The sequence below is a fragment of the Zingiber officinale genome, chromosome 6A, assembly GCF_018446385.1.
Source record: "Zingiber officinale cultivar Zhangliang chromosome 6A, Zo_v1.1, whole genome shotgun sequence".
In the NCBI taxonomy this organism is placed as follows: domain Eukaryota; kingdom Viridiplantae; phylum Streptophyta; class Magnoliopsida; order Zingiberales; family Zingiberaceae; genus Zingiber; species Zingiber officinale.
Genome location: NC_055997.1, coordinates 91612236 through 91625549, shown reverse-complemented (window position 1 = coordinate 91625549; position 13314 = coordinate 91612236).

Here is a 13314-nt window from a genome sequence, read left to right as displayed (position 1 = left end):
AATTTCAAAAATATTTCAAAAATCTTTTAAAACTTAATTTCAAAACTATTTAAAAAATCTTTTCAAAAATAATTTCAAAAAACTTTTAAAACTTGATTTCAAAACTATTTGAAAAATCTTTTCAAAAACAATTTTAAAATCATTTTAAAAAACTTTTAAAACTTAATTTCAAAACTATTTTAAAAAATCTTTTAAAAAATAATTTCAAAAAAAAACTTTTAAAACTTAATTCAAAACTATAAGTAAAATCTTTTAAAAAAATTTTTAAAATCATTTAAAAAAACTTTTAAAACTAAATTTCAAAACTATTTGAAAAATCTTTTAGAAAAACAATTTTAAAATCATTTTAAAAATCTTTAAAAACTTAATTTCAAAACTATTTGAAAAATCTTTTAAAAAACAATTTCAAAAATCTTTTAAAACTTAATTTCAAAACTATTTGAAAAATCTTTTAAAAAAATAATTTTAAAATCAATTTAAAAATATTTTAAAACTTAATTTCAAAACTATTTTAAAAATCTTTTCAAAAATAATTTCAAAAAACTTAATTTCAAAACTATTTGAAAAATCTTTTAAAAAGCAATTTTAAAATCATTTTAAAAATCTTTTAAAACTTAATTTCAAAACTATTTTAAAAAATCCTCAAAAATCTTTTAAAACATAATTTCTAAAAACTTTTAAAACTTAATTTCAAAACTAATTGAAAAATCTTTTTAAAAACAAATTTTAAAATCTTTTAAAAATCTTTTCAAAAATAATTTTTAAAATCTTTTAAAACTTAATTTCAAAACTATTTGAAAAATCTTTTTTTTTAAAAAAAAAATTTAAAATCATTTTTACAATCTTTTAAAACTTAATTTCAAAATTATTTTAAAAATCATTTAAAAATTATTTTCAAAAATAATTTCTAAAAACTTTTAAAACTTAATTTCAAAACTACTTGAAAAATCTTTTAAAAAAAAATTTTAAAATCATTTTAAAAATATTTTAAAACTTAATTTCAAAACTATTTTAAAAAATCTTTTAAAAATCATTTAAAAAATAATTTCAAAAAACTCTTAAAACTTAATTTCAAAACTATTTGAAAAATCTTTTAAAAATAATTTTAAAAATCTTTTAAAACTTCATTTCAAAACTATTTAAAAAATCTTTTAAAAAATAATTTCAAAAAACTTTTAAAACTTAATTTCAAAACTTATTAAAAAATATTTTAAAAAAAACAATTTTAAAATCATTTTAAAAATCTTTTAAAACTTAATTTCAAAATTATTTTAAAAATCTTTTAAAATCTTTTAAAAATAATTTCAAAAATCTTTTAAAACTTGACTTCAAAATTATTTGAAAAATCTTTTAAAAAACAATTTAAAAATCATTTTAAAAATCTTTTAAAACTTAATTTCAAAACGAATTTAAAAATCTTTTAAAATCTTTTAAAAATAATTTCAAAAATCTTTTTAAACTTAATTTCAAAACTATTTGAAAAATCTTTTAAAAAAACAATTTCAAAATCATTTCAAAAATCATTTAAAACTTAATTTCAAAACTATTTGAAAAATCTTTTAAAAAATAATTTCAAAATCTTTTCGAAAATCTTTTAAAACTTAATTTCAAAACTATTTGAAAAATCTATTAAAAAAAATTTCAAAATCATTTCAAAAATCTTTTAAAACTCAGTTTCAAAACTATTTGAAAAATCTTTTAAAAAACAATTTCAAAAATCTTTTAAAACTTAATTTCAAAACTATTTGATAAATCTTTTAAAAACATTAAGAAATTATTTTCAAAATTATTTGAAAATCCATTTAAAAATCTTTTAGAATTATTTTTGGAAATCATTTGAAAATACTTTGAAAAATCATTTAAAAAAATATTCAAAAAACTTATTTAAAAATTCTTCGAAAAACTTATTTAAAAATCCATTGAAAAATTATTTGAAAAACTTATTTAAAATCCTTTGAAAAATTATTTGAAAAACTTTTTTTTTAAAAAAAAATTCTTTTGAAAAATCATTTTAAAAAAAATTCATGAAAAATTATTTTAAAAATGATTTTAAAAAACTTTCGTTAAAAATTCATTTGAAAAATCACTTAAAAAAAATTCTTTTGAAAAATCATTTTAAAATAAAAAAATTCTTGAAAATTTTTTTGAAAAATCTTTTTTTTTTTTAAAAAAAAAATCCTTAAAAATTCATTTGAGAAATCACTTTAAAAACAAAAATTTTTTAAAAATTTATTTGAAAAATCACGTTAAAAAAATTCTTTAAAAATTCATTTGAAAAATCACGTTAAAATAATAATTCTTCAAAAATTATTTGAAAAATCATTTAAAAAATAAATTCTTTAAAAATTCATTTGAAAAATCACTTAAAAAAAAATTCCTTAAAAATTCATTTGAAAAATTACTTTTAAAAAAAATTTGAAAAATTATTTGAAAAATCATTTAAAAAAAACAGTTTCCCTGAAAAATTATTTGAAAAACTTTTTTTTAAAAAAAATCTTTAAAAATTCTTTTGAAAAATCATTTAAAAAAGTTTGAAAAGTTATTTGAAAACTCATTTTAAAAAAAAAAATCCTTAAAAATTCATTTGGAAAATCACTTAAAAAAATTCTTTTGAAAAATCATTTAAAAAAAATTCTTGAAAAATTATTTGAAAATAAAATTCTTTAAAAATTCATTTGAAAAATCACTTTAAAAACAAAAATTCTTTAATAATTCATTTGAAAAATCACGTTAAAAAAATTCTTTAAAAATTCATTTGAAAAATCACTTTAAAATAATAATTCTTTTAAAATTTATTTGAAAAATCACTTTAAAAAATTCTTTAAAAATTTATTTTGAAAAATCATTTTAAAAAAAATCTTTAAAAAATATTTGAAAAATCATATAAAAATTCTTTTCAAAATAATTTGAAAAAGTTATTTAAGAATACCCTGAAAATTATCTCAAAATCATTTGAAAAAGTTATTTTAAAATACTTTGAAAGTTATTTCAAAATCATATGAAAAAGTTATTTAAGAATACCTTGAAAACACTAAGTATGGCCTATATTTTGTTATATCTTTTGGTATTTTGATATATGACAAAGGGGGAGAGTATGAAGAAATTCAAAGCAAAATCAATAATAGAAAATTCAAAAATTTAGAAAGGGGAGCTATTATTAAGGGGGAGTTTTGTATATGTTTCTTTCATGCTTATGATGAATTTATACTTGTGCTATCATTATGTTGAATTCATTTAAACTTGTGCTATCACGGTCTTTTCTTTATTGTCTTTTTACTTAACTTTGAATTTCAGTTGCCATAATCAAAAAGGGGGAGATTGTTGGTGCGGGAAGCATCCGACGATCGAACCCAAGTTTTGATAATAGAAAAGAGATTCAAAGTTAAGATTATTTGTTATCTAACAGTTTGATTGAGTATTTCAGGAAAGTCCTAACTGCGGTTAGGCAGATGAAAACCCTAGGGGGTGGTAACCCTAGGTGAAGAAAAGTCCTAGCTGCGGTTAGGCAAAGGGAAAACCCTAGGGGGTGGTAACCCTAGGTCATAGGGGGTGGTAACCCTATGCGGAAAGTCTTGGCGGGTCGAGAGCTTCAGGCAAAAGTCCTAGGGGATAGTAACCCTAGGTGAAAAGTCCTGGTGTCGCGAACCAGGTGGAAGACTGGATGGGTCGGGAGCGAGCATACAGCAGAAAGTCTTGAAGCTTCGAGTACTGAGCAAAAGTCCAGTCGATCTGGAGGATCGCACTGGCAACAGGTAAATCTCCTGAGTGGAGTAGGTGAGAACACATTCCCCGTAGAGGGAACAATAGGCGTCGGGTCGACCTAGGGTTTTCGATCAGAAATCTTAAATCAGACCCGGACAATCCGGAGACTGTCATCATATTCTATTATCATATATATATTGTTGTTTTGTGCTAACTTTGTTTTGCAGGGTATGTGTTTGGGACTAACACTTTTTGCAGGACCAAAGGAGCACAACTTAGCCTCGGATGAACAGTGTCCGAGGCGCCTCCATGGAGCTTGGAGGCGCCTCGGGTGCAAAGCTGGAGCTGGCTGCGAAGCAAGTTTGGAGGCGCCTTGGAGGAAGCTCAAGGCGCCTTGGACTAGTGGCTGAAGGCACCTTGGAGAGCAATGAAGGTGCCTTGAAGCAGATAAGGTACGACCTGGCTCGATGTGATCCACACGGCTGACTCGGCTAGTTTAAGGCGCCTTGGATGGGCTTTAAGGGGCCTTGAGCACTGTTTAAAAGAGGGTTTCGAGAAGCACCTTTGATCAACGAATTCCAAGCTTCTCTTCTTCAACGTGCTGCCAACGCAATGATCTCGAAGTGCTGCAATGACATCCCGACGACCTGGAGCTTCAGTTTCAACTTTATTGTTGTCGGTATAAAGTTTAATTCAGTTTATAATTGTCCTTAATTTGTAATACTTATCGTGAATATAGTTGTTGCCCAACGTAAACGCTCAACGAGCGTGGGCCTTGGAGTAAGAGTCGCTCAAGGCTCCGAACCAAGTAAATCACTTGTGTTCGCGTGTGCTGTTTTTAATTCCGCTGCTTTACTCGTCGAGTTTTACGAATCCGAAACGAATAAGCCACGAGCGCTATTCACCCCCTCTAGCGCTTCTTGATCCAACAGAAATGTTTAGATGATGTCGACTCGCGATCTCCCTATTATCAAATTACAATCCAACGCCCTTTAGCTCAGATTTGGATGGACGTTAGGGCCCGAGAGGTAACCATACAACCGAAGGAGCTCACTGATGGTTTTACCCAAAAATCCACTAGGGTAAGTTTAGCAAAATCCTTTCTTTACCTTTCCCAATCAACACTGATTAGCTTCATTTGGCTTGTAGTTCTGGATGGAAAGTTTGGCTATGTGCCAGAGGCTGGCCTTCCTTGAGCATGAGAACCAACAGTTGCGCGCTCCGGTTGTGCAAGTAGTCTCCTCTCGGGATCGGGTCGAGCAATTGATAGTAGAGGTGGCCCAATTGAAGAAAAACTTGGACTCGAGCTCCGAGCAACTGTTGGGTTCCGAGAGGGCACTCACCATGGAGAAGAACAAGAACCACGATCAAGCTCTCTAGCTCGATCGGCTAACCAAGTAGGCTCACCATTTTGAGTCTAAGATCAATTTCATCAACACCAGAAAACTTTGAGCCATTGAAGACTTTGACATCAAAAACAAGGAGGCTCGAGTCTTGGCCAAGAAGCTGGAGGAGGTGGAAGCATCTCTAACTGCCGAGCAGGTTAGCCAAATAGCAAAATAGGCAACAAATGAGCTCCAGCTCGAGCAGCAAAAATGAATAATCGATAAGAAAGATGCCGAGTTGGCTACACTAAAGGGCGGGTTGGAGCCGTCTCAGGTTGAATTTAACAAGCTCAAGGAGGAGGAGCCTGATTGACTGGAGTCTTTCCAAGTGAAGTACCTTCGTTCGCCAGAGTTTAACGAAATGTTCACTGATCAAACTCTCTGCCTCTTTGACTACGGTATTGACCAAATCGTCCAGAAATTGAAGGATGGTAGCTACCTCTCCCCTGAGTTGTCGAGTAGAATTATAAACAGGGAGAAGATCTCCAACTCCAAGTCACTTCCAGACGACGTTCTTGACTACCTTACGTAGTCTTATATATATATATATATATATATATATATAAGTTTTCTAGCTGCTCCTTGTACCCATTACAGTCAGTTTGTAAAAACTTTTCTAAGTGTGAATCCAAACTCGCGCATTCGACGCTTTAAAGTTTCCCGTTTTGGCATCTTGTAGTCTTTTAACTCATCTTCAGCATAGGCAACTTGGCTTTTTATATTTGTCCTCGCACCCTGTAGAATGTAAGCTGAGCTTGGTTCTAACACGACCGAACTGCCTACGAATCGCTAATATTTAGTGTGGGGGCTTCGCTTGCTTATAACATGATCGAACGACACATGAGTCTCTAACACTTGGCGCGAGGGCTTTGCTCGCTTATAACATGGCCGAACGACACATGAGTCTTTGACACTTGGCGCGAGGACTTCGCTTGCTTATAACATGGTCGAACGACACATGAATCTTTGACACTTAATAATTTCTCATGCAACACTTCCTGTATTCATTGAATAAATATTTTTACATGTTACATAAATTTAGCCACGAATTTACTGCCCCGCCCGATAGGACTATAGATGGTTTACTCTCCAAGGCCTTTCCAGATCTCTACAATGTTTATCTTGTAAATAATAAGATTCCGAGCTGAGCTTCTGAATTACTTTGAGGTCTCTCCCATGGGGCCTCCAGTTTGCTGACGTCACCAACTGATTTGACTCTTTTCTAGACTAAGTCATCAACTTGGAATGATCTAGGAATCACCCGTCTATTATAGTTTTGCTTCATTTTTTGCCAATATACCATCAGCCGAACAATTGCTTTATCTCTGATTTTGTCTATCAAGTCTAGCTCCATAAGAAGTCACTCGAAGTTTTCCTCGTCGTATTGCTGCACCTGATCAGACTTGATTTCCATCTCGACTGGCACCACCGCTTCACCTCCGTATACTAAGTGGAAGGGGGTTATGCCGATGGCTTCTCTCGACGTGGTGTGGTAAGCCCACAACACGCTCAACAGTTCGTCTGCCCAACTTCTTCCAACGTGATCAAGTCGAGTCTTGAGTCATCGGAGGATTTCTCTATTGATGACCTCTGCTTGGTCGTTGCTCTGAGGATAGGCCACCCAAGTGAAGGCCTGCTTGATACCATAGCTAGCGCACCACTCTCAGAGCCTCCGTCCTTGAAACTGTCGTCCATTATCGAAGACGAGTTTGTGGGGGACGCTAAACCGACAAATAATATTCCATGACAAAAACTTGATAACCATTTGGTTGGTTATCTTGGCAAGCGGCTCAGCCTCCACCCATTTGGAGAAGTAGTCTACGGACACAAGAAAGAATTTCCTCTATTCGGTCGCCATTGGGAATTACCCTATGATATTCATGCCCTACTGGTCAAACGGGCAAGAAACAATAAATATCTTTAGTTCTTATGTGGGTATATGCCGTATATTCTGATATTTTTGACAAGACAAGCATGTCACTATTGTCCAAGCGGCGTCGGCTTGTAGTGTAGGCCATAAATACCCCACTAATAGAATGTTTTTTTGCCAACGAACGACCACTCAGATGACTACCACAGGAGCCTCGGTGAACTTCTTGCAAGATGTATTGAATGTCTTCTGAACCGATGCACTTCAGAAATGGCCTTGAGAAAGCTCTTTTGTACAGGTGGTTTCCAAGTAATGTAAACCCTACGACTCTCTTTTTTATTAATTGAGCCTGCTCCGGTCGGCAGGAATATTGCCCGCTCGGACGAACTCGATCAAGGGCATTCTCTAATCACTTGAAGTTCCTTCTTCGGTTAGCCTCTCAATGTGAGCTATCAACATTACTTGCTCGATCGACTTATCCAACACCATAGGGGTTAAAGAACTATCTAATTTTGCCAACTCATTCGCACATTGGTGTTGGTACCCCAAGATATTTTTGATGTGACCAAACAAGTTAAGTTAAGTCCTATTGTATTTAACCCTGTGTCTAAGTGTGCAGGAACTTAGGAGGACAGGAAGTCGAGCAAAAGACGTAGCTAGCGAGAAGGACGGCGCAGGAGAGAGCCGACGAACTCAGTGCGTCTGCGGGATGAAGTGCTGCAGAAGAGTACACCGACGGACGAGAAGGGAGCGTGTGATGTTTTTGAGGGACGAGAAGCAGGAGCGGAAGATTGCTCGAGGAGCAAAAGAAGCAGCTGTCTGAGGGATGAAAAGTTGTGGAAGAGTACGTTGGCGAACGAGAAAGAAGCACGCGGCGATTCTGAGGGACAAGAAGCTGGAGCGGAAGCTTGCTCGAAGAGAAGGCCAGAAGTTGGGTTTGGGTGAGCCCTATTCTGGATGGTCGAAATCACCCAAGTGAGCGGAGTTGGAGCAGAAGACCCGGACCGATGCAAGCGGAATTTGAGAAGGAGACCGGGACCGAAAGTCAACAAAATGTTGACTTTTGGTGCTCGGGGCGCTCGGACCAGTCTGGGCCACCCGGACTCCAGGCGCCCGCAACCCTTTCAGGCGCCCGCAACCCTTCCGAGTGCTCGGAACCCAAGTTTTAGCCAAACTCGATGTGGCGTGTACCGTTATGTCAGGGATAAAGTTTTATCACATTTCAAGTGCTTGAAACCCTTTTAGGTGCCCCGAACAGAGCTATATAAGCAGCCCTACTGCCAGAAGCTAAAGACAACAAGAAATATCCAAACAAGACTTGAGCGCTTTTATTTTTCTATTTAGCTTCATCTTTCTATTCGTTCATTGCTGTAAAGAGGCTTCTCCGCGTGAAGGAGAATTTTAGTGCACTTTAACTTCCTTGGATTAACAACCTCCCCGATTGTAACCAAGTAAATTCTCAGTGCCTCTTTCCTTTTAGTTTCTTTATTATTCTTTTATGCAAGTATTTATTTTAATTAAGTTATAAGTCTGAGAAAGGTTCGTTTGCTTAATTTGTGCAGGGACTATTCATGCCCCTTCTAGCCAGCCGCCGAGTGTCCCAACAAGTGGTACAGAGCCAGGATGCTTCAAGAGGACTAACCGCCAAAATTAAGCACATGAGACGATGGTCGGACCGAGCATCTACACACCAAAGTTCGAGGGGGAGTTCGCAAGCTAGAAAAAGAGAATGGAGGTATTCTTTAAAACTAATTTTGAATTGCTTTTAATAATGAAGTTCGGTTTTGTAGCACCCGAAGGTAAGGAAGAATACTAGTGGATAAAGGAGCAAGCCGACTTCATGACAAACGGAAAAGTAGAGTTCCATCTACTGAGAGTCCTACCGCCACCAGAAGTCAACCAGATCGGTGCCTACAACTCAACAAACGAGCTTTGGGAGAAGTTTCTTGAGATACACGAAGGGACGTTCGAAGCCAAGCTCGCGAGACAGGATCTGCTAAGGAACTAGCTAAGTAACATAAAATTGGAAGCAGAAGAAATTGTTACACATCTTCACTCGAAAATGAAGGAACTAATCACCGAACTCACGAATCTCGAAGAAAATGTAAGCAATCGAGATTCGCTAAGATACGCGCTTAATGCATTTCCTAGAACTACCAAGTGGGCATCATTAGTAGATGCTTACTATATATCTAAAGATTTAGAATCTGTCACCTTAGAAAAAAATATTCTCAACATTTGAAGTCCATGAAATGAGATGTGTAGATTCAAAGAAGGGGCCGAAGCACAACATTGCCTTTAAGGCAAAAATAGACGAACAAGATTCAGAATCCTCTCTTGATGATGATGAAATGGTAATATTGGTAAGGTGATTTAAAAAATTATTTAAATCTAGAAAAACTAACCATCTGTAGGGTAGAAAGAAAAGAATAATAAGATGCTACCACTGCAACGAAGAAGGGCACATTAAAAACAACTATCCTAAGTTAAAGATCAAGGACAAAGGAAAGAACAAAAAGCATGTCTAATCAAACAAGTACAAGATGTTAAAGGCGACGTGGGATGAAACATCGTCCGAATCAGAAATTGAAGTTGTTGTCAGACTTGCGTTAATAGCAAGTCATCAAGACGACGAAAACGAAGCAAGCTCGTCCAAAATGAGCATCGATGAAGGGGGAGCAACATCGAAAGAATGCAGCACTTCACAGGGAGCTACAGATAACGGGATCGACAAGGTAAGTCAGGTACGATCTCTTCCTCCTAATAAGTCATTCTAGTTTATAAAATATTTATCAAAGAATTGTTGCAAAGTAAAAAAAGAAAATAAAGAGTTAAAATTAATTCTAGCCAAATCTTGTCCATTAGAAGAATTTAATAAAATAAAATTAGAAAATAATAATTTACAAAAATAAATAAAGAACTTGAAAAATCATACATGCTCATATAATAAAGGTATTAGAAAATTCAATGGTCTAAATTGGTACTTAAATTACCACAAGGGACAAATTAGAAAAATTTCAAAGAAATATGTTCCTAAAAAATTCTTAATTAATCCAGTAGGTTGGAACCTATATTGGGTTCCAAAATCTTGTCTAAATAAAATTTAATTGGAGTTAGGGTTTTCAGAGAGTAGATTAAATGTTTAGATTCCTTAAAAGGTTTTGTCTAGAAAATGGTTGTCGCTCCAATAACCAAGGAGGTAGTGTCTCGCCACAGTCTGGAAGCCAATTAATAAAATAAAATATTTAATTAACTAACTGATAAAGTATTTAATTAAAATTAATGCTTTAAATAGTTACTCAACATTTTTTTACTTAGAAAATTCTTTGTAAAACTTAAAGTTTCTAAAATTATTTACGTTACAATTTTTTTTAAATGATATCAAAATTATTTTCAAAATTTTCAAAGTTAAAAAAAACTTGATAAGTTTTTCAAAATTGTTGGAAAATCAGATTTTTTTTTTAACTAAAAACTTTCTTATTGTTTTGAAAAATTACCCTTATTTTTTTTGGTACCCCATTTTTTATGTGATCAAAGGGGGAGAAGGGAAGATTAAGTCTAGGGGGAGGTAGATTAACAATTTTCAAATTTTTTCACTTTAATTGCAAATTTATTGCTTTTACTTTATGTTGATTTACCCTAACTTAACTTGGGTTGCTCACATCAAAAAGGAAGAGATTGTTGTTACCTCAAGATTGTTTTGATGTGATCAAACAAGTTAAGTTATGTCCTGTTGTGTTTAACCCTATGTCTAAGTGTGCAGGAACTTAGGAGCACAGGAAGTTGAGCAAAAGATGCAGCTAGCGAGAAGGACGACACAGGAAAGAGCCAACGGGCTCGGTGCGTCTAAGGGACGAGGTGATGCGGAATAGTACATCAGCGGGCGAGAAGGGAGCATGTGGTGTTTCCGAGGGACGAGAAGTCAGAGCGGAAGATTGCTCGAGGAGCAAAAGACACAGTTGTCTAAGGGACAAAAAGCTATGGAAGAGTATGCTGGCGGACGAGAAGGAAGCACGCGACGATTCCAAGGGATGAGAAGCCAGAGCGGAAGCTTGCTCGAGGAGAAGGTCGGAAGTTGGGTTCGGGTGAGCCCTATTCCGGATGGCCAAAATCACCCAAGCGAACGGAGCCAGAGCGGAAGACCCGGACCGATGTAAGCGGAATCGGAGAAGGAGACCGGGACCGAAAGTCAACAAAATGTTGACTTTTGGTGCTCGGGGTGTCCGGACCAGTCTGGGGCGCTCGGACCAGGTCGAGGCACCCAGGCTAATCTGGGGCGCCCAGAACCCAAGTGTTAGCGAAACTCGACATGGTGTGTATTGTTGTGTCAGGGATAAAGTTTTATCCCATTTCAAGCACTTGAAACCCTTTTAGGTGCCCTGAACAGGGCTATATAAGCAGCCCTGCTCCCAAAAGCTAAAGACAATAAGAAATATCCAAACAAGACTTGTGCGCTTTAACTTATCTATTTAGCTTCGTCTTTCTGTGCGTTCATTGCTGTAAAAAGCTCCTCCGCCTGAAGGCAGGTATTTCGTGGTCAATTGTTTTGAGATCGGTCCGGGTCACCAAGACCAGTTGTTGCGCTTATCTTTCTTTGTGGTCAGAGAGTAATTTTACTCAGTCGAGGAAGGCTCGGCTTATTTGTCTCTTAAGTTAGTATCATCCGTTCGGTAGTACCTAGTCCGCTCGATTGTAACCGGCCTACTTGACAGACTTGAATACCTCGCTTGACTTTATCTTTTTAATGGAATCCCTCATCATTATCGGATCACTATAAAACCATGACTACTTCCGTGTGAATTTATCATGTTCATGTACTTAGCGAAATGATTCCGGATTTAAATTTAGAATCAATTTGTTTAAAAAAATCAAAATAAAATTTAAGGACAACTGTCTTATAAATTATTTTATAGCATCATGTTATAGAGATTGGTGGATCACTCTGTTGATGAAAAAATAAATAAATGAACAAAGAATTCTGATTTGGAGACGTTCGTTTTTATTTTTTCCAATAAATAATAATATTGTGATCGAGACAAAATTGAGTTCAAGCCAACATAAACACAAACCAATAAAACGTTAGGCACGGCCTTCAAGTCTACCGAGCATTCCGGGTCCACACGGATTAAACTCCTTCCTCTTTATAGCGTAGGCTTCGCGTCACCCCTATATAGATAGCATAACATAACAACATTAGCACGACTTAGAAGTCAACTGCCGGTAAACAAATTTTATATTCGCCGGCCCCATATATATATCCTCCTCCTCCTCCTCCTCCTCCTCCTCATCAATTGACAACTTAGTAAACTCGATTCCATGGCGACTACATTACAGTATTACTATTGCTGCCCTTGTAATTCCTTCTTTCAGATCGTCTCCTTTCTGTTTTGCTTGCTGCTCTTTTTAGCAGCTCGATATCCAACGCCTTCCCGTTGTTGCCGCCGAGACGTTCATCAGGCTGCATCGACCCACGGAAAACTTGCCATCCAGTGTCTCCAGTGCATGTTCCAAAACCGCCACCCCCATAGGTGCAGCTATCCCTATCGACGCAACTGTGACAACGCCTATCATCCAATTCCATTAATTCAAAGCTAGATAATCAAAATATATATATCTATAGACACACACGCACACGAGTCGTCTATCTTACTTTGGCTATATCAGTAGACTTTTCAACTTTTAAATGGTATTTGTAATTGATTTTAGCTGCAGTTTATATTTTCTATATAATCAATGTAATTCTGAAATATTCCTAATATTAGTGTGATCGTGCACACGCGTTGTGTGTGTAATATAATAATATATAAATTATTTGGGTATTTGAAAATCTGAATTGTTTGGATTTTCTAGTGTCACCCTTATAAACTAAGAATTAATTATTTGGGTCGTTAGACCCATACAATAGTGACGTTAGAGAATTCCAGCAACAAACTATTGTAACGGACTTCTTTATGCAAAAACTTATTTTATTTTAATATTATACTTGTCTTAGTAAAAAAAACTAAGAAAAGTATACTTTTTAACATCGTCGACCTAAAATATTTATAGAAGTTTCTTTGATTATAGTATTGTCAATTCTAAGATGTGGGACTAAAGAGAACTATATTTTTTTTTATATAAAACAACCAGAGAAAATTAATAAATTGTTTCGCTTGTGGAATTACTAATAAACTTTGAAATTATTTTTAGTGTAAATAGAAAAAAGGACATTAACGTAAATACATTTTAGGCTTCACCAAACTTAGTTAGTAAAGGGGGGAGATTTTTAATAAAATAGTATTGTCTTTAGCTTTTGGGAGCAGGGCTGCTTATATAGCCCTGTTCAGGGCACCTAAAAGGGTTTCAAGTGCTTGAAAT